At 41.9% G+C, this 25,400-nt stretch overlaps 1 protein-coding gene across 1 annotated transcript in view; it reads right to left on the bottom strand.

Moving 5' to 3' along the window:
- Positions 1-25,400, bottom strand: part of chsy3 (chondroitin sulfate synthase 3) — a 316,248-nt gene that overhangs the window by 120,233 nt on the left and 170,615 nt on the right. The gene's annotated exons all lie outside the window — the stretch shown is intronic.

Raw genomic sequence — 25,400 nt, 5'->3', positions numbered from 1 at the left:
TGTGGGTCTCCACCAGTCCTTTATACAGTCCTTGACCCAGAAGTGCTTCTCCTCTTCTGTTCACGTGACTTGTCAGCACTTCCGGGTCAGATGGAGAATTACATTTTTCTTCAGCCCAGAAGTACTTCTGTTCTTCCGTCCCCGTGACTTGGGAGTACCTTCGGGCTATATGGGAAATGAAAATTCCCGTGTCTCCCTGCAGCATCACGCGGTGGCACCCATGGTACCCAGTAGGGTTGTGAAGCCAAACTCCATCTCCCATGGTGCCCTGCGGGAATCCGAGGCACCTCTAGGCTGCAGGGAAGACGCCATCTAGCGTCCTAGGTGTGTCAGCCGGGATGAGCTGCCGGCCGTCCATCACAATTGGTTAAGAATTGTTGTCCTGTTGGTAGGTTAATCTTCAGCCCAGACTGATGTTCTCATTAGGTTATCATTAAGCATATCTCTGTACTTTGCTCTATTTAGCTTTCCCTTAACCCTGACTGGTCTCACAGTTCCCAACCCCACCACCACCACGCTTCACCATTGAAGTGGCATTATACAGGTGATGAGGGGTGCCTGGTTTCCTCCAGATGTAACACTGTTCTTGGTTTCACCAGACCAGAGAATCTTGTTTCTCACAATTTGAAAGTCCTTTAGGAGCCTCTTTGCAAACTCATTGTGGGCTCCTATGCATCTTTACCAAAGGAGTGATGTCTGTTTGGCCACTATGTCATAAAGTCCAGATCAGTGGAGTTTTACAGTGATGGCTGTCTTTCTGGAACTTTCTCCCATTTCTAAACAGGTTCTCTGGCGTTCAGTCAGAGTGACCATTAGGTTCTTGGTCACGTCTCTCACCAAGGCCCTCCTCCCCTGTTTGTCTAATTTGTGTACACCTGTGCTGATTAAAGGCAAAGTGCATCACAATGTCTTCTTCCCGATCTTCATGGATGTCTCCCATGATTACACAGTTTGGCTGGGTGGCCAGCTCTAGGAAGCGTCATGGTTGTTCCAAACTTCTTCCATTTATGGTAGCCACAATGATCTTGGGGACCTTCAATGCTGCAGAAATGTATCTGTAGCCTTCCCCAGAAGTGTGCCTCGATGCAATCCTGTCTCTATGCTCTACAGGCAATTCCTTTGACCTAATGTTGCTCTAAAACACATGGTCACATGTGTAACCCAAATAATTTGCAAAAAAATTCTGAAATCTTTATCATTCTGGGGTATTGAGTGATGCTTGAAGTTGTGAAAATACATTTAAATTATATGAACACAAGGCTGCCACATAACATAAATGTGAAAGAAGCGAAGGGGTCTCAACACTTTTTGCATCCACTGTACTGACACAATAAATAATCCATTCATCCATTTCTGCACCCATATGTCCCATTCCAGAATCTGTGAGTATCAGACAGAAGACCCAGGACCTCCATCAACCCTGGAAGACACTCACACTGGGTCAGTATAGAGTTACCGGGCATCCTAATGGACGGCCTTTAGACTGAATGAGAAAACTGGATTTTATAGAACAGACCTAAGCGACAGAACAGAAATTGTACAAACCTCACAGAGAAGGCACATCCATGTTAGAAATGGTCATACTTCTGCATGGCTCCACCGCAGAGGATGAGCCAGTGAAGCCATTTGCCCAACATATCAGTTACTTTCACAGTAACCTGCTGGTAAAACTCCTGTGTTTAGCGATGGTTTAGGGACTAAACACCTGAAGGCAGCAGGAAGCGAAAAAGAAGGGGTGAAGAAACTGCCGGCATTCTTCAGGGAATGGAATTACTGATGCCTGTACCCGTCTCCTGCTCGGGGTCAACAAGCCACAGATAAACGGCAGCATGTGAAAATGATCTCTTTCCTGTTGGCAATGAAGAATATGCAGCTACCGACTGACAGCTTTCTTAATGTCAGCTCAGCTCTGACCTTATTTTCAGTTCTGTACTCATTAAAATAATGCACTTTTCATTGACTAAATTAAATACTCGTTTCCATTGTAACTAAAACCTGCCCATGAATAAAAAATGTTGCAATGTGGACAGTGAAAAACAGACTAAGATGGCAAGAACAGTTAATGCTGCAGCTGTTTATTGTAAGCCAACCTTTCCTTTATAAAGTACCTCTCAGAAAGAATGCCCCCCCACCCAAATAACTACTACATGAATGGAGACGTGACTTGGTCAGGGTCTCAATGTGTGCTACACTTTACCTCCTGTTAGCTTGACTGGAGAATCTCCATGGGCCTCGTGTGTATCAGTGGGCTCCTCATCCACTCTAGGGCTGTTTCCTGCCTTGTAACCAATGCTGCCAGGATGGGGTTCAGCCCTTGAAGGCAATGAAGTGAGTTAAGTAGGTTTAAGATATACTGTATAGTAAGTAATAATAATAATAATAATTCTTTGCATTTATATAGCGCTTTTCTCACTACTCAAAGCGCTCAGCAATTGCAGGTTAAGGGCCTTGCTCAAGGGCCCAACAGAGCAGAGTCCCTATTGGCATTTACGGGATTCGAACCGCAACCTTTCCGATTGCCAGTGCAGATCCCTAGCCTCAGAGCCACCACTCCGCCTGTAGCTTTAAGGTATATTAGGTTATGCTTATAAAAGGTGATGTAGTTGTGGCATGACAGTGGATAGCAGTCCACATACAAACCATCCTGGACTGAACCTCACTTCCAGACATCGTCTGTGTGGAGTTTGCATGTTCTGCCTGAATCTCCAGTGTCGTCTCAAATCCCAAAAGACCTGCAGGTGCAATCACTGTGTGACTGGCGTCCTATGATGGACTGGCGTCTTGTCCGAGGATGTTTCGTGTCTTGTGTCTAGTGGTGCAAGGACAGCCTCTGGCTCCCATGACCCTTTAGGCCACTAAGGGGAATAGCATACCCCCAAACCCCAGACACAATTGTGCCACAACAATCTTGGGTAACAAATAATTATTTTTTGTTCAATGAAGTACTTTCTGTGACCTGTAGGGAGGGAACACTGCAGCACCCCAAGCCCCCAGACAGAACTTCACAACATGGTGCTGGGTTCAAATAAAAGGCAGCTATTTCAGACAATACCTTCACATGGTTTCAGTTTCCTTCTTTCTACACCTCCCTTGCTGTCTCATCCTCCTCCTGCTGACTCTCACCCCTGAGAGGATAGGCGTGGTCCATTTTATTCCGGATGCAGGAATACTTCTGGTGTCGAGAAGGAAATTCTCCCAGGTCAGGCAGATGCCCCTGAAAGTAAGGATAGCCTTCCCAAACAGCTCCTTCTGTTGGCGTCCAGGGAACCAAGCAGGGCTGCCTCACGGGTCAGCAATTTCCAACTTGCCCTGCAGGGACAGGAATGTGCATACTGGGCCAGGAATGCTGCCATCCACTGTGTTGGGGGAGCATATATTCTTGGGAGGCACTCCCCTCCCTGTCCATACACTACACTGGCCTCCCTGCCAGGTAAGGGTTCAGGGGTCTATCCCAGCTGGGATGTCAGCCCAGGCCTGCCGTCTGTCACACTTCCTACAGGACTCTTCTTCCAAACCAGCACTTTTTTCTTTTGTTTGTTTCTTTGCAATCCACCATTTCTCCTAGGCAAGTGCTGTGCACCCCCTCCTGACTCCAACTTCCTGGGTGACATGGAGTGCTCCCTTTTAAAACCAACCCTGGAGTACTTTCAGTGGCAAACCAATATCTCCAGGAAGCCCTTGTGGGCTAAGCACAACCACACTTGAGCAGGGGATTCATCTGCCGAATGCTCCCCCAGCATCACCCACAGGACCCAACAGGGAAGCCCTAAGGAACCATAATTCCCATGCGAGCTTCCAAATAGGGGATCGCCAAAAGGGACACTGCCACCCAGTGTACTGGGGGACAACATGAGCATGGGAAGCAGTCTCCCACTGTCTGTCATTTCTTCAAGCCTTCTGACCCAAGAAAAGGTCTGCTAACCATTCTGGTCTTAATGCTCCTTCATTCAGGTTGTCCATCCGCTATGCTGGTTTCCTGGTCAGGTAAGGGGAGGAAGTCCATCGCAGTTGGGATTCCAGTCCATCCATGACATCCCAAACTGAATTTTAAGCTGGGTTGAGAATGTTATGCAATGTCCTGAAATTATGTCCAGTATGTCCAGCAAGTGTCCAGTATGTGGAGAATGGGGCATAGGTTCAAAGAAGAATAACAGTTTGCCTTCCCTTGACATGACAATGTCTGGAAAGGCAAAACAGAAACTAAGCACTAACACTAACATGAAAAAGTGAAAGGGAAATGGATACTGAAAGGAAGAGAGAAACAGGAAACCAGACGGAGGTGATCAAGCGCAAGGACTCTGTTTGGAGTCCATAGGCCGGGGTGCATGCAGTTAAGTGAAAGGACCAAAGAGCCAAAGAGCAAGGCAACAAGACCTCAGAAAATACAAACGAGGATCTGTGTTCTCACATACTGTGGCCACTTTATTAGGTATGCCTGTTCATAAGTGCAGGTAGCCAGCTTCTCCAAACAATCATTTACGTGGCCGCAGCTCAATCTATACAGCAGGTAGAACTGGTCAAGGGGTTTAGTTGTTCTTTGACCAGAAATGAGCAAGATGAGTGGTTTAAGCAGCTTTGACTGAGGTATGATTGTTGATGACACCTGTAAAAACATCAGCCCTCATGCACTACAGTCTCACAAACTTGGAGAGAATCGAGTGATAAGCATAATTAAGATCAGTTATGAGGGAGGAAAACAACTTGGTAATGGGAGAGGTGAGAAGTGACAATAGAAAGGCCACAAACATTCAGATATTCAGATCAAAACTCTTTATAAAAGTGGTGTGAAGAAGGGCTTCTCTGAACACACAATGTATCAGACCTCGAAGGAGGTGGTCTACTGCTGCAAAAGACCATGACAGCTTCTACTCTTGTCACTAAAGGACAGGAAAATGGGACTACAGTGGGCACATGAACACTAGAGCTTAGTGATTTAAGGTTAAGTAAATGTAATCGGGTCTGGTAAACCTCCATTTTCTGATACAACTTGTTGAAAATCCCACCACCACCATCTACCCAAAGCACCATGATGTTCCAACAATGATGGATGGATTAAAAGCCAGAAGTCTGTATGACCATCAGCATCAAGTGACTCCGTGAAAAACCCGAACTACAAAGAGGACTATTTCATTTATGTTAGGTAGAATGCCCAAAGGGGACTGGGCGGTCTCGTGGCCTGGAACCCCTACAGATTTTATTTTTTTTTCCAGCCTTCTGGAGTTTTTTTTTGTTTTTTCTGTCCACCCTGGCCATCGGACCTTACTCCTTTCTATGTTAATTAATGTTGTCTTATTTTAATTTCTTATTTTGTCTTTTATTTTTCTTCTCTTCATTATGTAAAGCACTTTGAGCTACTTTTTGTATGAAAATGTGCTATATAAATAAATGTTGTTGTTGTTGTTGTTGAAAATGACTCTCTTCCCGTTTACTCCATACACCTCAGTCTTTAGATACAATAGTGAATCAAATGACACAGTGCGAAAGAAATTAGTTTGTATGTATTTTTTTATATATTTATAAATGTATATATTTTTATACATCCTCCGTAATAAAAGGAAAAGTGCCATTGTAACTGTGTGTTCGTCCAGTTGCTATTTCTCTGTCATTCCAAAAGATGGTGCATCACAAACATTTTTAGTAATAAAATGTATTGCGTTTGTCATTCCAACAGATGGTGCATCACAGACTTCAACACTGGTTTTATGAATCCCATACCAAATAGCACTTAACAGAGACATATGCATTACATGGAGCATTGCAAACATTTATGCTGAGGTCTACATGAATTATTTAGATTCCAACTGTCTTAGACAGTGGCTATATAATCATATATTCACTTAATTGTGGACTTCTGGGGGGTCAAGTCCACTCCCGTTTCTCATTGACAGTGAAAATGTGGAGGTGGTGAGAACAAAAAAGTACCTCAAGATGTATCAGAATGGCAGTTCTGGGTGGAACACCAATACTAGGGCAGTATACAAGAGGGGTCAGAGTCACCTCTGCTCCCTTGAGGAGACTGAGGTCGCCTGGTGTATGCAGGTCTTTAAGTAGTCTGTTGAGGCCAGTGCCATCTTCTATTATGGAAAATAAAAAGTCATGTATTAGCATAAATAGACATAAAATTAATTAAGAGCTTCTATAAGCATTAGATAGATAGATAGATAGATAGATAGATAGATAGATAGATAGATAGATAGATAGATAGATAGATAGATAGATAGATAGATAGATAGATAGATAGATAGATAGATAGATAGATAGATAGATAGATACTTTATTAATCCCAAGGGAAAATTCACATTAAAACTTAGTATGAGTAAGATACGTCAAGCAAATAGTTAAATAAAGGCATTTGCCATATTTCTTTTTTAGTTAAGCTTAGAGCAAAACCACCAATATTGAGTAACTCAGAAAGACAGAGAAGGAAGTGAATGATGTACAGAAACTGCCTGAGGACAGAGAAGGGGGAACAGGGGGAACACCTGTTATTTGAAGGCCAGTTAGGAAATAAGGGAAGCAAAATAATAAAAGTAAGAGATAAGCTGAGAACAATATTTGTGCATTGTTATGAGCGAGGTCAAGATGATAAGAAATGATTATATAAACTGTGATTTTTGGCTTGTTCGGGGCTCAGCTCAGTTTGGCCTAATTGGGTTGAGTCTGTATTATTGTTTATTGCAATAAAACTAATTACTCTGTTTGCATATCCGGCGACTCCTACAGCCTTCATTCAAAGTGGGTATTTTTAGCTTCAACACTATGTGGTTAATATACTGAGACAATGGCACTAAACAAGCTAGTTAAAAAAGGACATCACAGTCCTGGGAGTGAGACTGGATTCACTGGAAAATATGGTGGAAACAGAGTATTTGGGACACTGACTCCCTCCCACCCTCTGCACGTGGTCTTAGCTAGACAGGACAGCACCTTTAGTAACAGCCCCAGATAACTGCGCTGCTCCAAGATGTTCCATGTGAGTCTGTTTCTACCCTCAACCATCAGGCGCTGTAACAAGTCACCTCTCGGCTGAAGTGGTGTTGTGCCCCTCCATGTTCTGGATAATACTGAGCTGATGTACCGTTCAACAATGTTACCTGCGATATACTGTGCCGATGACTGAAATATTAAGAGTGACAAAGTGTAACTGATGAGGCAAAGTGCAATTCTAATCAGTATACACTTTGTAATTATTTACAGTACATATACTATGTTAATATCCTTATTTATAAAGATAATTCTTATTACCGTATATATGTGTATTTGTACACTTTTTGTCTGCTAAAGTAACCCTGCAATTTCCTCAGGATTAAAACCATTTCTATGTATCCTTGTATTTACTGTATGATATGTACGGAATTTAGAACAAATATCTTGAATCCATGGACCCATCAAACCTTGTGTCAGGTAATGTAATGGCGTGGAAAATGTTTTCTTGGCACACATTAAACTTCCTAACACCAAGTGAGCACTGCTTGAAAGCCACAGCATAGCTATGCATGGATGCCAGCCACCCCTTTTTGTGCACTGTTTATCCTTTTATACGTATGACTGAAACTTTTACTGCTTTATATACAATCTGTTAGAACATCTGCATTTCCAGGCTACTTGACAGTCTTGGAAATTTGGAGGAAACGTTAAGTATGGACAGCATGTATTATTTGTGAGGAACATATAATGAGCCTTTTTTCAGCAGTGGAAGGAATTTTAAGTGGTCATTTTTCAAAGCCCCAGTCAGGATGTGGACATTCATCATAAAACACATACATCAGACTCCTGGACATGAACTATTTTTTCTTGATCAAGCTGTGGATGGCATGGTGGCACTGTGGTAGTCCTGGAACCTCCCTACATGGAGTTTGCATGTTCAGTCCGTGTCCATATGGGTTCCAGTTTCATCCCACAGTCTAATGACATGCAGGTTAGGTGGAGTAGTGGTGTTAAATTGGGGGGGGGGGGGGGTTGTGTTCAAACTGCAATGCACTGGCCCCCTTTCCAGTGAGTGTTCCTGCCCTATGCCTTATGCTTGCTGGGATGGACTCCAGCTTTCAGGGTGAAGCAGGTTGAGAAAATGGATGGATGGATGGAGGATGTAACTGTGCACAGTAGCAGGCTGTAGAACCTGAACTCCCATTAAGTAAAGCCTGTGGTCCACACATAGCAGTGGCACTTAAACCCATCTTTTGAGCCTGAGGTGGCTGCTGCTTTTATCTAAGTTGAGTGCCAGTCTGTGTGTTTTCATAATTTAACTACAGCAGAAGGCTACCTTGTTATGATGGCACTTACAGAAATAACGTTAGTGCAAGTTATACTCTGTTTATAAAGCATGGGGGTCTTGTTGAGCCTCTGAGTTCTAAATTTTCAGCTTTACTTCTTAACCAGCTACCAATTACAAAGGAGGAGCAAATGTAAAGTGGCCAGCGGTGGAGCACCTAACACAGCACCACCACCAGCTTGTGCATAATAAAGTAGCCTCTAAGAAACAAGAGCTATAAAAGGGGGGACTTGGGGGCTACTGATACACGTCGCTTCACATGGCATTTTATTGATATCCTCAGTAAATTTAAATACAAGTAGGCAGGAATCTGATACAAAAGAAAGGCAGAAGATACAGGATATCTAATGACACGACTTTATATTCATAGGATGTAGTGGCCTCTAATTAAGGATCTGCCTGGAAAGAAAAGCTGTAACCATAGAGGGTCCACAGGAGCAGCCTGAAGAAATGCTGAAATAAATCCACATACCTTCAGTTCTGTCTCTAAGAACTCATCGATCCAAAAAATTGGCCCTGGCTTACTTCATAAGAGGTGCAGTGAGGTGAAGTCAACTTCTCTTTGTTTAATATTCTCCTTTCAAGTTTAAAACATTGATTATTTTTCCCCTCTTTCAAATTTTACATTCGCAATTTGAAAAGAAATATTAGGAAGAGATCCCAGAGATTAAGGAATCATTCTGCAGTATATCCGTTTACATCCGGCTCTGCTTGTTCTAGCTGAAGGCTGATATCAACAGCATTGGGAAGAAAGCAAGAGACAAGCAGTGCCTAAACAGTGCCCGTCAGATCGTCTGCACACGCGACAATAAGGACCCCATAACCCTGCAGCATTTACACTCTCTCTGACTTTGGTCTGATGTGCTCAGGCTGAATGAAACTGGAGTGCAAAGATGCCATTGTTGTGACTTTACAATTTCATATAATTTGCACTTCTCCCTGGTGGAGACTTAGGACAGAGTGGGCCCTTTCCATCCACTTCCACTTCCCAGTTATATTTTCTTTGGCACTGGGTGACTTTTTTTTTTTTAATGTCGCTGGTACACATTGTGAAAGACGCATTTGACTATAGCAGGTTTTGTCAGAGTTTTTAAAGAAAATGTCCCTATTTTGACCATTTACAATAGACCTTTCAATTGATGGCATCCTGGAATGGGGAAGAATTTACTGTACGGAACTCAAACAAAAGAATCATTAAGGTTATAAGATTCCAGATAGATTTTGCGTGAATACTGCCAAGCCACTTAAGCCAAAATGGAAGAATTACAAATGTCCCCTGGGGTTATAACTCATAAAAAGCGAAGTGCATATGTTTTTATGGATACATCTTGATAGTGGTTGTATCTGCATTGTCTACATAAATTATGCATGACTGTGTATTCAAGATATGCTGTGCACACCAAGGCTCTGAAATGCTCTGTGAATATAAATCACTCTTTTTTTGCAGATGCTTTCTTCTTCCACATCCTCATTTGGTGTGTTTGCTACCAAAAATGACAAACTCATTAGTGTTTCATTCTCATTGAACTGGCACAGTAAGGCCGTCCAAAGAAAAGCCCAGCAGAGTGCTTTAAAACAGGCCATTTGGAAGTGGCTACTAAAAACCTGATACGAAGTTCATGATGCTAAGAAATACTGGTGGGAGAGCAGTCAAGTAAAAGTGTACTAGGTGGTCTTATAAAAGGAAACACTGAGCACCATCCTGCGAGAGCATACACACAGCAGAAACCTGAATATGCAATAAAAAACAAGCCTACAGTTGTCTTGATTGTGCCAGACGCGTTTCTTTGTCATTAATGTGGCTAAAATGATTTGAATCCTTAAAAATAATCTCACGCCATGACCTCACCTGACAGCAGGCGGCACTTCCATTGGCTAAGCTAGAACTGCATTGCTGGCTGCATCAGTACACACTTCAAAGAAGAGAGGCGATCGGAGACTAACATTTAAAAAAGGCATACCAAGCCTGGTTAACATGACCAAGCAGCCATCAAGGTTTATCAAACTTCTTAAGTTCTTATGTAGGAGAATACAAGCGGCAAAATGATGCGCAAACTGCTCAGATTCACTGTATGGCCTATTCTCCCATCAGCACATATTAGACACATTAATGCCAAGAAACATTCGTGCACATTATCTTAAATTCGCTATGCTTTGGATGGGTAGAAGAGCATTTCTTGAATTCCTACCACTGAACCAGACCTGCACAAAAGATTTATCAAAAATTTCGTTGGTGCTGCCATGTTGTTCAAGACGCCAGCTACAAGAAGCTTCCATCCATCTCTCAGGTTTATAGTTGACATTTCCATCACAAACGATTTGAAACCCCTGTCTACTACAAGCCAACTGACTTCCACAGCTCCTTCCAATAATTGGGACACAAAAAACTCTCTACCTCTTTCACAGTTCTTAGGCTTGGCCGCCTCTATAGTGTCTCGACACTCAACATGAGGGGTTTCTTAATTGATAGACGATTTTGTGGACAAGGCCCTCAATCAAGCCAGAAGTCTACCTCATTACACCTACTTTTAATGGAAACCTATTAATGAAACCCACATCCCACTGGTCCTCCCATTCCACCCTAACACTCTTATCTCTCCCACGAGGTCATCAAAGTTTCCCAATTCTGCAGACTGACACCACCATAGGAGCCTGTTTTCCTAACCCTCCCTTGGTCTCCTTCTGTTGACCACCCAACCTAGAAAAACTTCACACCTGCAGCTCACTGCACTGGGAAGATCCACATTCCACACCAGACACTTTGAGTTGAAGCAGGAGCTGCAAATATGTTGCCAACAATATCCTTGTATCAGGTCACGCTGGTAAATTCAATATTAAACAACGGGCCTCTTGCCAGACCAAAAATCTTCACCAGCCATCTACATAAGTGAAACAGAAAGATCACTTGCAGACTGTTTCAGGAAGCCATTAAGATCAAACACCTCACAAAGTTTATTGTAGAACACTGCACACCCATTGATCACAGTCAGGCTGATCTCTCTGTATGTGTTCTTTCACAGGACTTCAAAGTCATTTTTCAAAGCAGAACAAAAGAAGGCGAGCTCAGTCTTAGTCTGGGATCACGTATTTCTCCAGGTCTTAATGGCCAGCTAATTTTGAATCTCTTTTTTCATCTTCTCTAATGGAAGCTTCTTACCTACTGTCACCTTTTCACCTTTCATCTGCTGGCTTTGCTCCCCTCCATTATTTGTTACATTCTCTTTCCTTTTCAGTTGCACACCTAACAAAGGCTGTGCAGCCCAATCACTGGGTCTTTAAATGTTGAAATAACCTTTAACGACTTTTTTCTTATCTTTATTGAGCTGTTTCTCAAATTTTAAGGTTGTCTGGAGCTCACTGGCCAGTTTATTAGGTATACACACTCAATAATGCCCACGGACTATTCTTCCTAACAGCCAATCATGTGGCTGCAACTCAATATACTGTGCATGCTGACATTGGCTTAAGTTGCTGTATGACTAAACCTTAGAACAGACATGTCACCTAAGAAAGTATGAGCACTGCATGATCATTGGTACCAAATCTGACTATTCCATAATCTTGGATCCCCACTTTAAATCACAAAAACAAGCACAATATGTATTAAAATTGAGAAAATAACTTCAGCAAAGTGCATGATTTTCTATGACATGTGGTATACCATGATCACAAATCGACACGAAACATAAAAAAATGATATTTTCAAGGTTTGTCTACTGCCACCATTGGCCTTTTTGGAAGATATGCTGGCCTCCTAACCTAACTTCAACTTTCTTCAGTTAGGTGGATAGAGTGAGACTGAACCAGTGACCGTACATGCCAGCAGTCCTAACGCCACTAACAGGTTTTCAAAAGATATCTGGATTCAAAATCAATTTGAAAAAAAGTGTGCTTTTTCCAGTAAACTCTCTAGCACATAATATTAGACTGGACACCTTTTTCAACAAAATTTTGCTGTATGCATGGAAAAAACTAAACAAGACGTGAAGAGATGGTCTACCTCACATTAGCAGGGAAAATCAACACTATCAAGATGAACATCATTCTGAAGCTTCCTTTTCTATTTTTCCTCACCTCCCACCTATTTCTATTCCAGATGAAATATTGGTCAGTCTTGAAGACTTCAAAGATCACATGGTACAATGGGGAAAGGATCTTTCACATAATATTTCAGACAAGGAGTGGGATGCACAGAAGACACTCGAGCTCCATATGTGCAAAGCACTCAATGATTCAACTTAAAATCTTTTATTAAGCACATTTATCTTTTAAAATTATCCAAAATGTATCCAGGGCAAGATTCAACCTGTGAACATTGCAATTGAGCTCTAGCCTCACTGAGCCACATGTTATAGGCATACACCAAATTAACAAATTTCTGGACAAAAATCTTTGAATGCCTGTCAGACAGCATTGGTGTCACAATCACTCGTAACCCATTAACATGTGTTTTTGGTGGACTCCAAGATGGCCTTAAAGTGGAGAACGACAAACTGTAATAGTCTTTACTTCACTACCAGCACGTAGTCTTATCTCGCTCAACTGGGAAAATCCCACCCCACCACTTTTAAGTCAGTGGATAACTGATGTCATATACTAAATTGAAACTGAAATTGGAAAAAGTCAAATTCTCACTCAGAGGATCTGCTTTAAACTTTTTAAAAATATGGCAGGATCTAATTAAAAGTATTTCAGAATAAGCATTAATATCAGGGAAAAAGGATGCTCTTCCTTCCCTTCATCTTTTAAAGATTTTAAAGATTTATATACGAGGTGAGACACAAAAATAACTGGACTGGGCTTGGGGCTTTCCTGAAAAACCATCTGGAGGTCAGCTGGACATGAATCATAGAACTATATCCTCTCCTATACGCCCTCTCAAACCACTGACCAGCTAGGTATATTCTGTGAATAGCCCAGTCAGTATTTGCACAACAATCGCTACAAGAGTTGCCGCGATAATGTCGGGTAAAAAAATTCAACAGCAAAACAACATCAAATTTCTCACCAATTTTCCTTTTTTCTGTAAAGCAGTTTTTGACTGACAAAAACATTCCATCCTCCCTATTCGCTCAATTTAGCTCCCTGTGATTTTTACTTGTTCCCGAAAATCCAAAGTGACCTGAAGGGAACACATTTTTCTTCAATGGATAAAGTGAAGACAGAAACAGCAGGCCCGTTGAAGAGCTTCAAGTAAGAAGACTTCCAGCAGTGTTTCAATCAATGGAAGATACGTATGCAGCGGTGTAGAGATCGGGAGGGGGAGTATATAGAAGGTGACAATGTTTAGAATGCTATAATTCATCAATAAATATTTTTTTTTTTACCAATCCGGTTATTTTTGTGTCTCACCTCGTACATGCCTAAATACATTTGCTTAGTAGATACCTTTATCCAAAGTGACTTACAAAAGACATAAACATAACCGAGTAAGCATTAGGCTCGGGTCCGTTTGTTCAACAAGTGTATTAGGACAGGTAACAAAAGTTGATTGCCACAAGATGTAATAACTCATACATTTACAATAATAGATTACAGTCACTAAGGCAATTAAACAAATTAAACAAGAATATAAAAATATAGCAAAGTTTTTTCTTCTTTCTTCATCAGTTTGACAGATATTCACAGAACAGATGGGTCTTAAATACACTGAGGAAGTCAGCAGTATGGATGGAGATGGGCAGTCCCTTCCACCAACTAGGAAACACGCAGGAAAAGAGTCTGGATTGAGACTTGATGCCTTGCAGAGCTGGCATTACCAGCCACTGCTTCCCAGCAGACCTGGGTGGGTGAGGAGCATAGCACTTCACCAGTGTCTCCATATACTCAGGTGCTGACCCACTGACTACTCTCTTGCTCTGGTTGTTGGCTCTCCTCTCTTTCTCTTGACTGTGGGTTGAATTTTAGTTTGTTAAGTTTGACTTGATTATACGGAATGTTATTTGGTTTAAATAAAATCAATTAGAAAAAAAAAAAAGAACCAGTGACCACAAGCATTCATCCTCTTTAGTGGACACACAATCAGTCTAACTGAGTGGCATTGCTGTCACTGGCCATAATGAACTTGGCCTGTGCAAACAGTTTTTACTTGCTGTATTGTTGTCTGGAAGTCTGAAATGAAATAAAATGAAATGAAACAGGCGTATCTCTTTTGCTAACCAAAAAGCAACATGGAGAACTCCTTCATACACTTCCCCCCTGCATCAAATCTCCATCACAATGCCCTTGGGATGTCCACTGATCGAGAGCATCGATTAGATGTTATTCTTGAGCACTTTTGATCATCCTGTCATCTTTTTGCCTTGGACTACTAAATAAAAGTTTTAACTTTATAAATACAGTAAGATTAACTGGCCACACTTCAAAGATCTCCCCATGCTCTGGTGGGCTTCTATTCCCGAGAAGCCTCTGTGCATGTTCATTTCTAATAAATGAAGTTTACAAGAGACAAGATCTGCAGCAAACTACATTTGAGGACTCACGGGAAAGAAGTTAAACTAAATATTAAAGGAAAGATCCTTCATTATGCAAGATATCCTGCCATCTTCCGGATGCTTGTACTCTGCTGTATGGTGCCCGGGGGACGGAATGGGAGTCACAGGGGCACACGGAATCATGTCATGTCTGTACTACAACGTGTACGTTACATTGTGCCTTTCACTCTAAAAATCAGCATGTCCAGGAAAATTCAGACACATCTTCATATACACAATATGGCCAAAAGTGCGTGGACACCTGGCCATCACACCTATATGAGCTTATCAATCCTCCCATTCCAGAATTCATGTACTTAAATATGGAGCTTTCCCCCAACCCTTTGCAGATGTAACTGCCTTTTTTCCACAAGAATTTGGAATGTGTCTGTAGGGATGTGTGCCCATTGAGCCAAAAAAACATTTGTGAAACCAGGTAGTGATGATGGATGAGACGATCTGGCTCAAAGTCATTGTTCCAAAAGTGTTCAGCAGGGCTGAGGTCAGGGCTCTGCTGCAGGCCACTCGAGTTCCTTCATGTACTTATGGACCTGGCTTTGTGCACAGGGGCACACTCTTGCTAGAACAGAATATAGTCTTCCCCAAACTGTTGCCACAAAGTTAGAAGCAAACAATTACAGTATCTAAAATGTCTTTGGATGCTGTAGCATTAACAGTAGCCTTCACTGGAGACAAGGGACCCAGACCCAAACTGTGACAAACAGCTCCAGACCATTAATCCTAAAACAACCAAATGTCATTGTATGGAAGGTAGTGTTCTCCTGGTATCTGCCAAAGTCAGATTTATCCATCAGACTGCCAGTAGATGAGGTGAAGTGCGGTTCATCACTCCAAAGAACACGTTTCCAATGCCCCAGAGTCCAGTGGTGGTGTGCTTTACACACCTCTAGCCGACTCTTGGCATTACACATAGAGATCTTAGGCTTGTGCGCAGCTGCTTGGCCATAGAAACCCATTTCATGAAGCTCCCGATGCACAGTTCGGGTGCTGATGTTACTTTGAGAGTGAGTGATGCCACAAAGGAGAGGTGATTGTTATGTGCTTCAGCACTTGCTAGCCCTGTTCTGTGAGTTTGTATAGTCTACCACTCCATGGCTGACCTGTTGTTACTTCTAGATTCTCCCATTTCACTATAATAGGACTTACAGGTGACCAGTGCAGATCTAGCTGAGCAGAAACTTCACATACTGACTTGTGCAAAGGTGGCATCCTCTGACTGGGCCACATTTAACATCGCTGAGCTCTTCTGTATGACCAACTCTACTGCCAGTGTTTGCGAGTGGAGAACGCATGGCTGTGTGTTTGGTTTTACTCACCTGTTAACAATGGCGATTGAAACATTTGAACTCAATAATTGGGAGGGATGTCCACATACTTTTGGCCATACAGTTCTTTATCATCCCCCAAGTCTTTACACGTTCATTCTTGATAAATATCACTATTTTGTCTAATGGGGACTTATTTTTTAAGGACAGTAGGACAAATAAATGGAAACATTGTTAACGTAACAAGGCCTTTACTCATTGACGTGAAATGAAGTTGCTGGTCTTCCTCTTTCTCTTTGCAACTCAAGTCCAGAAACTTAATCTGAAAGAATAGCAGGTACAGTAGATCATTACCGCAACAGAAGCTGATTCCAACTGTTTTAACTTTCCTTTCTGTAAGCGAAGCCTTTAACCAGAGCCGCATACATTTTGAATGATGTAAGGCAGAAGCCCGATAATTAGCCTGCTAACGGGCATATCATTTGAACTGGCATTCTCTGTGATGTAGCAAGCAGACCTTTTAGATCCACGAAAAATTAAAACCTGTAATCTACTACAAAATTCAACACATGATAATCATGAATGTAACATTCTTTCTTAATCAAAATGTAACAGGATTGTCTTTTCCACTAACGAACAAAATCAAATTTACAGCTCTCTAAATTGCACTTTTTCGGGTTTTAGCAGACTAATATATGTGGCTGAGATTCACTCTGAAAAGACAGAAATAAAACTGCACTTTACAAGCAGAAAATGACCTGAGGGAAGAATTTTTTCCTATCAAATACCATGACAGAAACATCAAATGATCAGATTTATGTTACGACTAAAGATGAGAACATCAGTTCTACAACATAAACACACAGCATGCCGTACTCAAAGCAGCTTAATAAAATGCAGGAGCTTAAAGCAGCTTAATAAAATGCAGGGTCACAGGAGCTGCAAACCCTTTGGCAGGAACCCGTCTCAGACAGGCTGCCAGTTCAATGCCAGGCCCGCTCTCACTTACGCTTGGGCCAACCTGGAGTTGACAATTAAACTAATATGTGCAACTTTTGGGATGGCATGCAGACCCCAACACTAAGTCAGGAAGCGAGATCACACCCCTGGGGCCCTAAATTGGCCCGAATAAACGTAACCCTTAGTGCATGCAGGATTAAATAACTTTTATACAGTTCATTTCACTTGACTGCACACTACGCACTTTCTTAACATCTTCCTCACTAGCGGTCACCAGATGGCTAGAGTGCACATGCAACGCCTTTGTGAAAAAAGTGAATACTTCTGCAAAAGAGCCCAGGGATATTTTTTTTTGCTGTTACGGAAACAATCAACAGTAGTAATTGTCAAAGTTCAGCCAGCATTTTCCCCCCTGGCTGGAGTTCACACTTGTGTTATTTGTTTGTAATGTCTAATTTTGTGTCATTTATTTGTATCTATGTTTCTTCTGTTTATTACGTACATTTTTATTTTGTGTTCATTTGTACATGAATGTGGCCTCGGTTATGTCCCTTTTGTGTTGTGGGTGACTCCCCAAGGGGTGGGACCACCTGCCAATCACTGCCAGGAACAGCCCTCCACCCTATTTAAGTGAGGGCCTCCCATAGTTCCTGGCGGTTTACTGCGAATGCGCTAAGGAGAGGAGAGCTTATTGTGATTATCACTGTCTTTGTTGTGCCTTATGATTTTCTGGATTTTTGACATATGCCTTGTTTTTGACCACTACTCTGGATTTTGTATTGGGACTGTGTTCATTGATTTTTTTTTTAACCTCTGCTCCGGTTTCAACCATGATTTTGGATTCTGTGTTGGAATTTTGTTCATGGTGTATCACCTTGCCTTTTCAGGCAATCCCTTGTGCTCTGTGGAAATAAACCTTTTTATTTAATAAAAATTTCACCTTGGCCCTTTTGGCTTCTATTTGGGGTTTTTGATGGTGCTTTTCCCCAACTAGTGGCCAACTTTACAAAGTGTTTTTTGACCTGGTGCTTTTGGGACTTCCTCAGTTTTATGGCGGTAATGAAGGTATTACCACTACAAGAAAATGAGCATTACTTTACATTACTTCAATAAGAGATCTGACTACTGTGGTCGAGGTAGGAATCGTAAGTCCGAAGCAAAGAAATGTTGGGGCGCCACATTAGTCGTCCCCGTTTACTTCTTCACAAATTTCTAAAATACAAGCGCCCAATGGCATGGAGGCAATCAAATAAATGAAAACAAAAATTAGCCATGGCTGGCCTTTGTACTATTTGCCGTTCTCTTTCTTTAAGTCCGTCTGCCATTGTGCTCTGTCCACAGAATGACACCTCCTTCTGTGAACCCTGTGACTTAGAGGTGTTGTGGCAGAAACACGCTGCTCAAAGGTCTATGGTCTGTGTACTTTTTTGGTATTTAAAATATCGTTTCAGAAAATATCATTTAAAAAAGAAAAAGAGACACTTATTTGATTTTCAACTTAAAAGTGGAAAATGAAAAAACGCAAAACAATTACTTTTTTCCTTTTGTTCTTTTGCACTTAACAAAAGAAAAATGCATGAAAGGAGAACAAGAAAACGCCCTTTATTTATTTTGTCTGAATCGGAAGTTTTTGTAGGTCAACAACCTGGTCAGGTAATGCGCCACATGCAGCAAACACTGGTCACTGGTGTGTAGACTGGACCATTATCATGACTTTGAAACAGTACTCAGACGTGATTTTAGAGATGGCAAAACAAGGCCTGTCATCGAAAATTATATTTGAGCGTCTGTCATATGAACACGGAGAAGTGAGAGGGTTTTCTGCGAGAAATGTTAGAAGGTTTTGTGCTGAGCAAATCTCTGGCTGTCGACTCTCTGATACACATTTGTAGATAGAGGTGACAAACTTCAAGGCCGTCGATCGATGTGTTGTGAGGAGGACTGTTCGCATGTTTCAACAAAAAATCGCGCAGAAGAAGAAGTACTCCCGGTTTCAGACAACAAAAATGTGTCTGTTTTGTTGTTTTTGAGCTATTACACTTTCATTATTTGAATCACAAATAAATCCAGAAAAGTATATGTAATTTTAAATTTATGACTGCTATTTGTTACCACAGAATTAAAAAATACCTTATTTTCCCTCATTTTATTCTTTAATCAAAAATCAAAATCTGAAAATTCCTTTCATTTTCATTTTTGCTTCTAAAATGAAATTTCAAATACCAAAAAGTACACAGACCCTCAAAAAAGGCACACAGAGACCTCAGGATGTGCAGGCAGAATCGAGCTTTATTGTGTGATGTGACACACAGTCTCAATTTAAATGAAATGAGCGCCCAAGGATGGGCAAACCATATCTTTATTACAGTTCTTATCATAGTACCCATTACTCATCCTCATCTGCCTCCCAATCATCTTGTAGCTTTGACCACCCTCCAATCAGTTCCTCCAATATTTCCAGCCTAATAAGAATAGTGCTTTGTCCTACTCAACACGCCCACTTGGCAGGCCTTCACGATGAACCTTTCTAGTCCCTGCCACCATTACCTAATGCCCATCACCTGACCCAAAGTCCATCATCTGACTGAAACTTTCCAACATTACTCTTTACCCTGTGCAGGTGTCTGAGACCTGTTTATCGAACAATTCCTACCAGCAAGTCAGTATCAGGAGCATCCACACACACTGGGCCGCTCAAATGAATAGCTTCTTGTTGCTCAAACATCCCTGAAGGCTAAAGGTCTTGGCAGCTGCATCTCTAAGACAATGGTGCTGTTTCTCATAGAACACACTTTCTTTACTTATCATCACCTCATGTTAGAATCCAAGCAGGCCGACAGGCAGGCAGAGGCCTATTTGGCTTTCTGTCATGGTTAAAGTCTCAGTAGCTGCATTTCTTAAAACAATGGCCTGTTTAGCTCTCTCTCTCAAAGTACACAGTGTCCTTGACTGAAGTGTTAAACTTAGTAGCAAGATATTGGTGCTTTGTAGCTGCAAAGAGAAAAATAATAAAATATGCAGGCACAGGCTTTTTTGTGATTGAACCCTTACTATACTTGCGTGCATTACAATATACTGCTTATATTCATACATGCTTATGATTCTCTTTGAATATATTCAAATCATCATCTTTAAGAAAACACTTTTCTAGAGAGCTGGGAAACCAGAAGTGGCAGAGTCAGGTGCCCTAACTGGGGGTGTTCACAGTGCTGTGGGAGGAATACAAGAGGACATGATTTGTGACAGCGCCCTCTCTTGACCTGGGGTGGAATCACATACCTTAGAGGAGCCCCGAGCGTGATCCACAGACATACATGTGTGACACTACGTAACGCACATAACTTTTAACACATTACCCCCAACACTTCCCATCATAGATACAGTATATATGTATGTTCTCAAACCCATTTAATCCAATCAGCACTCATGGATAGCAGCACCAGTCCACTACGGGGTACACACAATCAAACACCCACACTCACTGACAAAGGGGCTAATTTGGGGTTGCCAGTCAGCCGAATTTGCACGCCTTTGGGGATGTGCGATGATCACCAGAGTACTGGGGGCTAAACAAATGCACAGATGTTGGAGAAGGGGCAACCATCCTGAACCCTGGACATGGAATTTGTAAGCCGTCCATCCTAATAGTACCCAGAAGAAGGCATATAATGACACCATATGGGATACCAGTTCATCAAAGACAAAAAGTAGTGTCCAGCAGTGGCACCTTACTGATCTAGAGCCCTGGGGCGGGGGTTCAAATCCCTGCCTGGTTACGGTCGGAGCAGAACACCTTTCCCTCATACTTGGATGGGTTTCTAATGTATACTGTACTGTATCAGAAATGGTCAGGTTAGGCCGAATGATATCTAAACTGGTCGAGAGTAAGAGAGTGGGCACTGCCAAAGACAGGTGCTCCACCCAGGGTTGGTATAGTCAACCCTGAACTGAAAAAAGTGAGTTCAGAAAACGAGTGAAGGAATGAATGAATGCAGATGTTTAAAATAACACAGCTGATCTCAGCTCATCTCATCTTCTGCATCACATTGTCCTTGTGAGGGTCACGGCAATAAGAATGATGAGGACTATTATATGATATGAATTATTTATTTCTATTAAACTAATTAGCTGATTTACAATTTGATAAATAGAAGGGAGCCAAAAACTAAAACCCAAAATGCAATGGGCCATCTTCAGGTTTGAAAGACTGTTCAATTAGAGATTCGTGCTCACGGCTTTGCAAAGATACCGAATTTACCAATAAGAGACATGTTTCAAATAAATTGCTGTTAGACCTTGCTATGAACAGAGAGCTCCTCCATCAGTGAAAGGGACAGCAATCAATCTGCTTCATGTCTGTCACTGCAGACAGTGCATCAGAGGTTAAGGCGAAGGCGTAATGCTGGCTGTGCGCCCGCGTTATTGCTGTACTTACTACCAATCTCACAACAACACTAAGGAGAATCTGCCATTGGACCTGAAGAGAAGCCATTTGCTTAAAACAACATCTTCTTAAATGAATCGCTGTCACAGGAGAATAAATCAGTCCCCCCGAGCACATAAGCAGTGGCAGAGAGAAGGCCACAGTTGTGACGTGCATTTAAAATTAATTTTAGTCGAGTTAAACATGGGCAGGCAGACGGATTCCATAGACCTCTGTATGACTAAAGCTTTCAGTGTGTGAAAATGGAAATTATTCAGGATGGCCACAATTAAATTAATTGATTTCTTATCTAAACCCATGGTTAGACTGGGCCTTCCGGGACAGCTTCGGTCACAAGGCAGGAATCCACCCGGCATAAAAACATGGATCATTAAAAGACACTTTCAGGCACATCCTCACTCTTGCAAGAATTTGGGATGTAGGATGAGCCTAAGTAACATGGAGATAAAGTACAATGGCCCATCCATTCTGGGAACCTTCTTCTCTCACTAGAGGTTTGCATGAAGTCGTAGCCTGTAATGGCAGCATCACTCGTAAGGCAGGGAGAATCTCTTCATGGACTGCCAGGCTGTCATGCTGCACACCCCCAAATTTTGTCAATTAGTTTACCAAATAAATTTGATATTACCATCAGAAAATTCGTGGGACATGAAATCTCCACATGCAAAGTGAGTAATGTATCCATTTTTCAAATCTGCATCTTTCCAGCACAGGGTCATTGGGAGTCGGAGCCTATAAATGAAAACAGGCAAGGGCCAAACCTGCATGGAATGCCAGGTTAACACAATCCAGTCCAACATCCACGCTCACTCACGCCCGTCCAGTTGGAAGAGGGCAGTCAAACTAAATTAAACTCCTTTGGTTTTAGGAGAAAATCAGAGTACCTGCAGACAGGCATTGGGGTTAGGGAGTGTGCAAACTCCATACAAACAGCAATCAATCCATCCAATCAGCTTCCAATCTAATTTCTTCCCTTATGAGGTCACTGGCAAGCAGAGCTGCTACTCAAGCTTAACCATGCAACTTTGTGATCTTGGAAGAAACCGGAATACAGAGTGAGAAACCTCCTCTGACAAAGGAGCGATCTCCACACATCCTCCCACTTTTCTGTCACTACTTCTTTTAAGGCAGGGTTGATGGAAGTCAGAGACATTACACTGAAGGAATGAACTACAACTCATGGGATACCAGAGTGTGTTAGAGAGAGGATGAGCCACATTGTTCATAATGGTACTCTGTTTTGTTTTAATTCTCTCCTCTGCTACGACCTCCAGAATACATTTCATAACAGAGCCTACCCTTTAAATAAGCTTGTTAACTTATTGGGGCTCTCTTGAAGTGACGTTACCAGCACAGATCAGCACATCACAGCATAGAAAATCTCATTGGCCATCACAGACTTACAGAAGATGTGAAGAATGTCACTTCACACATTAAGGGAACACAGTCTCCTAAGGAAAAATAGCCTGCTTTATCATTTCTTAATCGTTCCTCTGTGTTCCGAGACCAGTCCAACCTGTCATTAATATGGACCCCAAGTATTTGTAGGAGTGGACCACCTCTACAACCACTCCCTGAGTAGTGACCAGACATAGAGGCTCTTTGGTGCACTGAAAGTCAATAACCAGTTACTTGGTTTTGCTGATGTTAAGGTACAATTTTTCCTGCACTAAGACACAAAGTTCTCCACCTGACTGCTCTCCTCTGCCTCACCCCCTTAATCAATACACCCCATAAGTGCAGAATCATCTGAGAATTTCTGCAAGTGAGATGACCTGCTGTTATATTTGTAGTCAGGGGCGTACAGCATGAAGAGCAATGTAGACAGGCCTGTTCCTTGTGGTTCCCCAGTGTTGCTCATATCCACAAACTGTGGTCTCACAAACTGTGGTCTTTACGACAGATAGCTTATTATTCAGGACACTACTGGCTCATCAACCTGCATGTCTCCGAGTTTACTGCTTGACAGGAATGGCTGGATGGTATTGAAGACACTGGAGAAATCAAAAAACGTAATCCTCACCGTGCTGCCAGCTTTGCCCAGGTGAGCATAAGCCTTGTGGAGCAGCCTTGTCTGATAGGCAAACAGCAGAGTGTCCAGGTGGTCTACCACAAGAGGACACACTAGGGCCAGGACCAGTCTCTCTAAGGTCTTCATGATGTGAATGTGCCACTGGTCTGCAGTCATTAGGTGAAGAGGCGCCTGCCTTCTTTGGAACAGGAACAGCACAGGATGTTCTCCACAGCAGTGGCACTTTCTGAAGCCTTAGGGACAAACTAAGCAGGTGACAGATGACACCACAAAGCTGGTCAGCACAGGCCTTAAGAGCTCAACGACTCACTCCATCTGGTCCTGCAGTTTTTTCTGTACGTAGAATTCATCACATACTGAATGGTCAGTGCTAACAAGACATGGCAAAGGCAGTTCATTTGATAGCCAAACACATTCATGCACTGAAAAGACGCACTTAATCAGATTTAAACATTCATTTAGTAGAGCTTGATAATAATGCTGCATAATGACTAAAACAAACACCTAGCATAGAATAAAAGACAAAAAGCCTCACAACTGAGAGCACAGAATGTGATGAAGCTGAGTGTTTAATATATTCTCTAACATAATGAAAACAAAACATCCATCAATCTGTCCATTCATTCATTTTCTGTACCAGCAATTTAGGCTCACAGATAAAGAGGAAACAGATGTTTTGCAGATATATCAAGCTAAATTCACTTTAACACTTTGAAGGATGAAGCTTAATGGTCTTCATAACTGCACATACGTCATGCACTGTGTCCTTACATAATGAACTGTTTGTAAACTCTGAAACTACCCAGAGAATTCCTGGACAACACATGACGATGGTGACGCCAGCATCCCTCTACAAAGACGCACAGGATCGTTAAGCAGTGTGTTGAAGACATCAGTTCGTGTTCCCAATCCCATTGGTGGGAACCAAACACAAAAAAAGGAGTCTAAATGTAAAAACAGTTCACCTTCATATGTGAACACAGAGCTCCATGAGGCTTATGGATGAGGACCTGGGTGACACCTTTACAAATATAGCAAGGAATAAATGTTCCAGGAAAAATCGTCTATCCCTCCATTTTGCAAGCTGGAGGTGTGTGCCGACCCAGATGGGACCCTGGTTTCAGTTAAATTAAACTTTGTTATTTCTTGTGGGCATCATAGAAGAAATGTTAATAAAAATTAAAATAGCAGAGACCAGATTGCTTAACACACACTTTTGATGGAAGCACCTGACTGTGCTGACTGCACTGGACAGCAGCAGTTTAGAAACAGAGATAGAATCAAGAGACGAAAAAGAAAATCTAGCAAAGGACAAAACCAGGAGATTGAGAATCGAGAAAACAGAGACGAAACTGTAAATCAAAACTCATAGTTGAGATTCAAAACAAGACACAAAAACTGGGCCAAAATGACAGTCAAAGATTGTAGTCAAATGGGCAGGGGTTGGAAACCAGAAATCAAATTCATATTTAAAGAACATAATGTTAGAATTCAAGGTTGTATCCATAAATTTGGACACGATTGTGTGCCATACACTTCCAGCTGGCCTATGACTAGCAACCAAACAAGATGCACAATGTGGCTGCAAAGTTATTGAGGTTTATGTCTTTCCTTTGTTAAACTGCATAGTCAAATTGACTGAGAATGTGACATGAAAGAAAGAAAAAGAAGAGCAGCAACATCTGCTGAGTGTGACGCAAATAGCAGAGGCCGAGTACTTCCCTGTACTCCCGAACTACTGGGGCAGCAGCCTTGATCTTGGGTGGACCAGAGGTCAGCATCTTTTCTAGTATACTTATATTTTAATGCTATTAAGAACATGTCTGAATAAATAATATTTGTAACTAGTTTTGTGCTTGGCTTCCCAAACCCCCAAAATAAGGTTATTTTGAAAGGTCAAGGAATGACTGCAAAAACTAAATTACACTTAAGA

The sequence above is a fragment of the Erpetoichthys calabaricus genome, chromosome 7 (genome assembly GCF_900747795.2).
Source record: "Erpetoichthys calabaricus chromosome 7, fErpCal1.3, whole genome shotgun sequence".
Taxonomy (NCBI): Eukaryota; Metazoa; Chordata; class Cladistia; order Polypteriformes; family Polypteridae; genus Erpetoichthys; species Erpetoichthys calabaricus.
The sequence above is the reverse complement of the archived record's forward strand: the minus strand, read 5'-3'. Positions and strand labels throughout refer to the sequence as shown.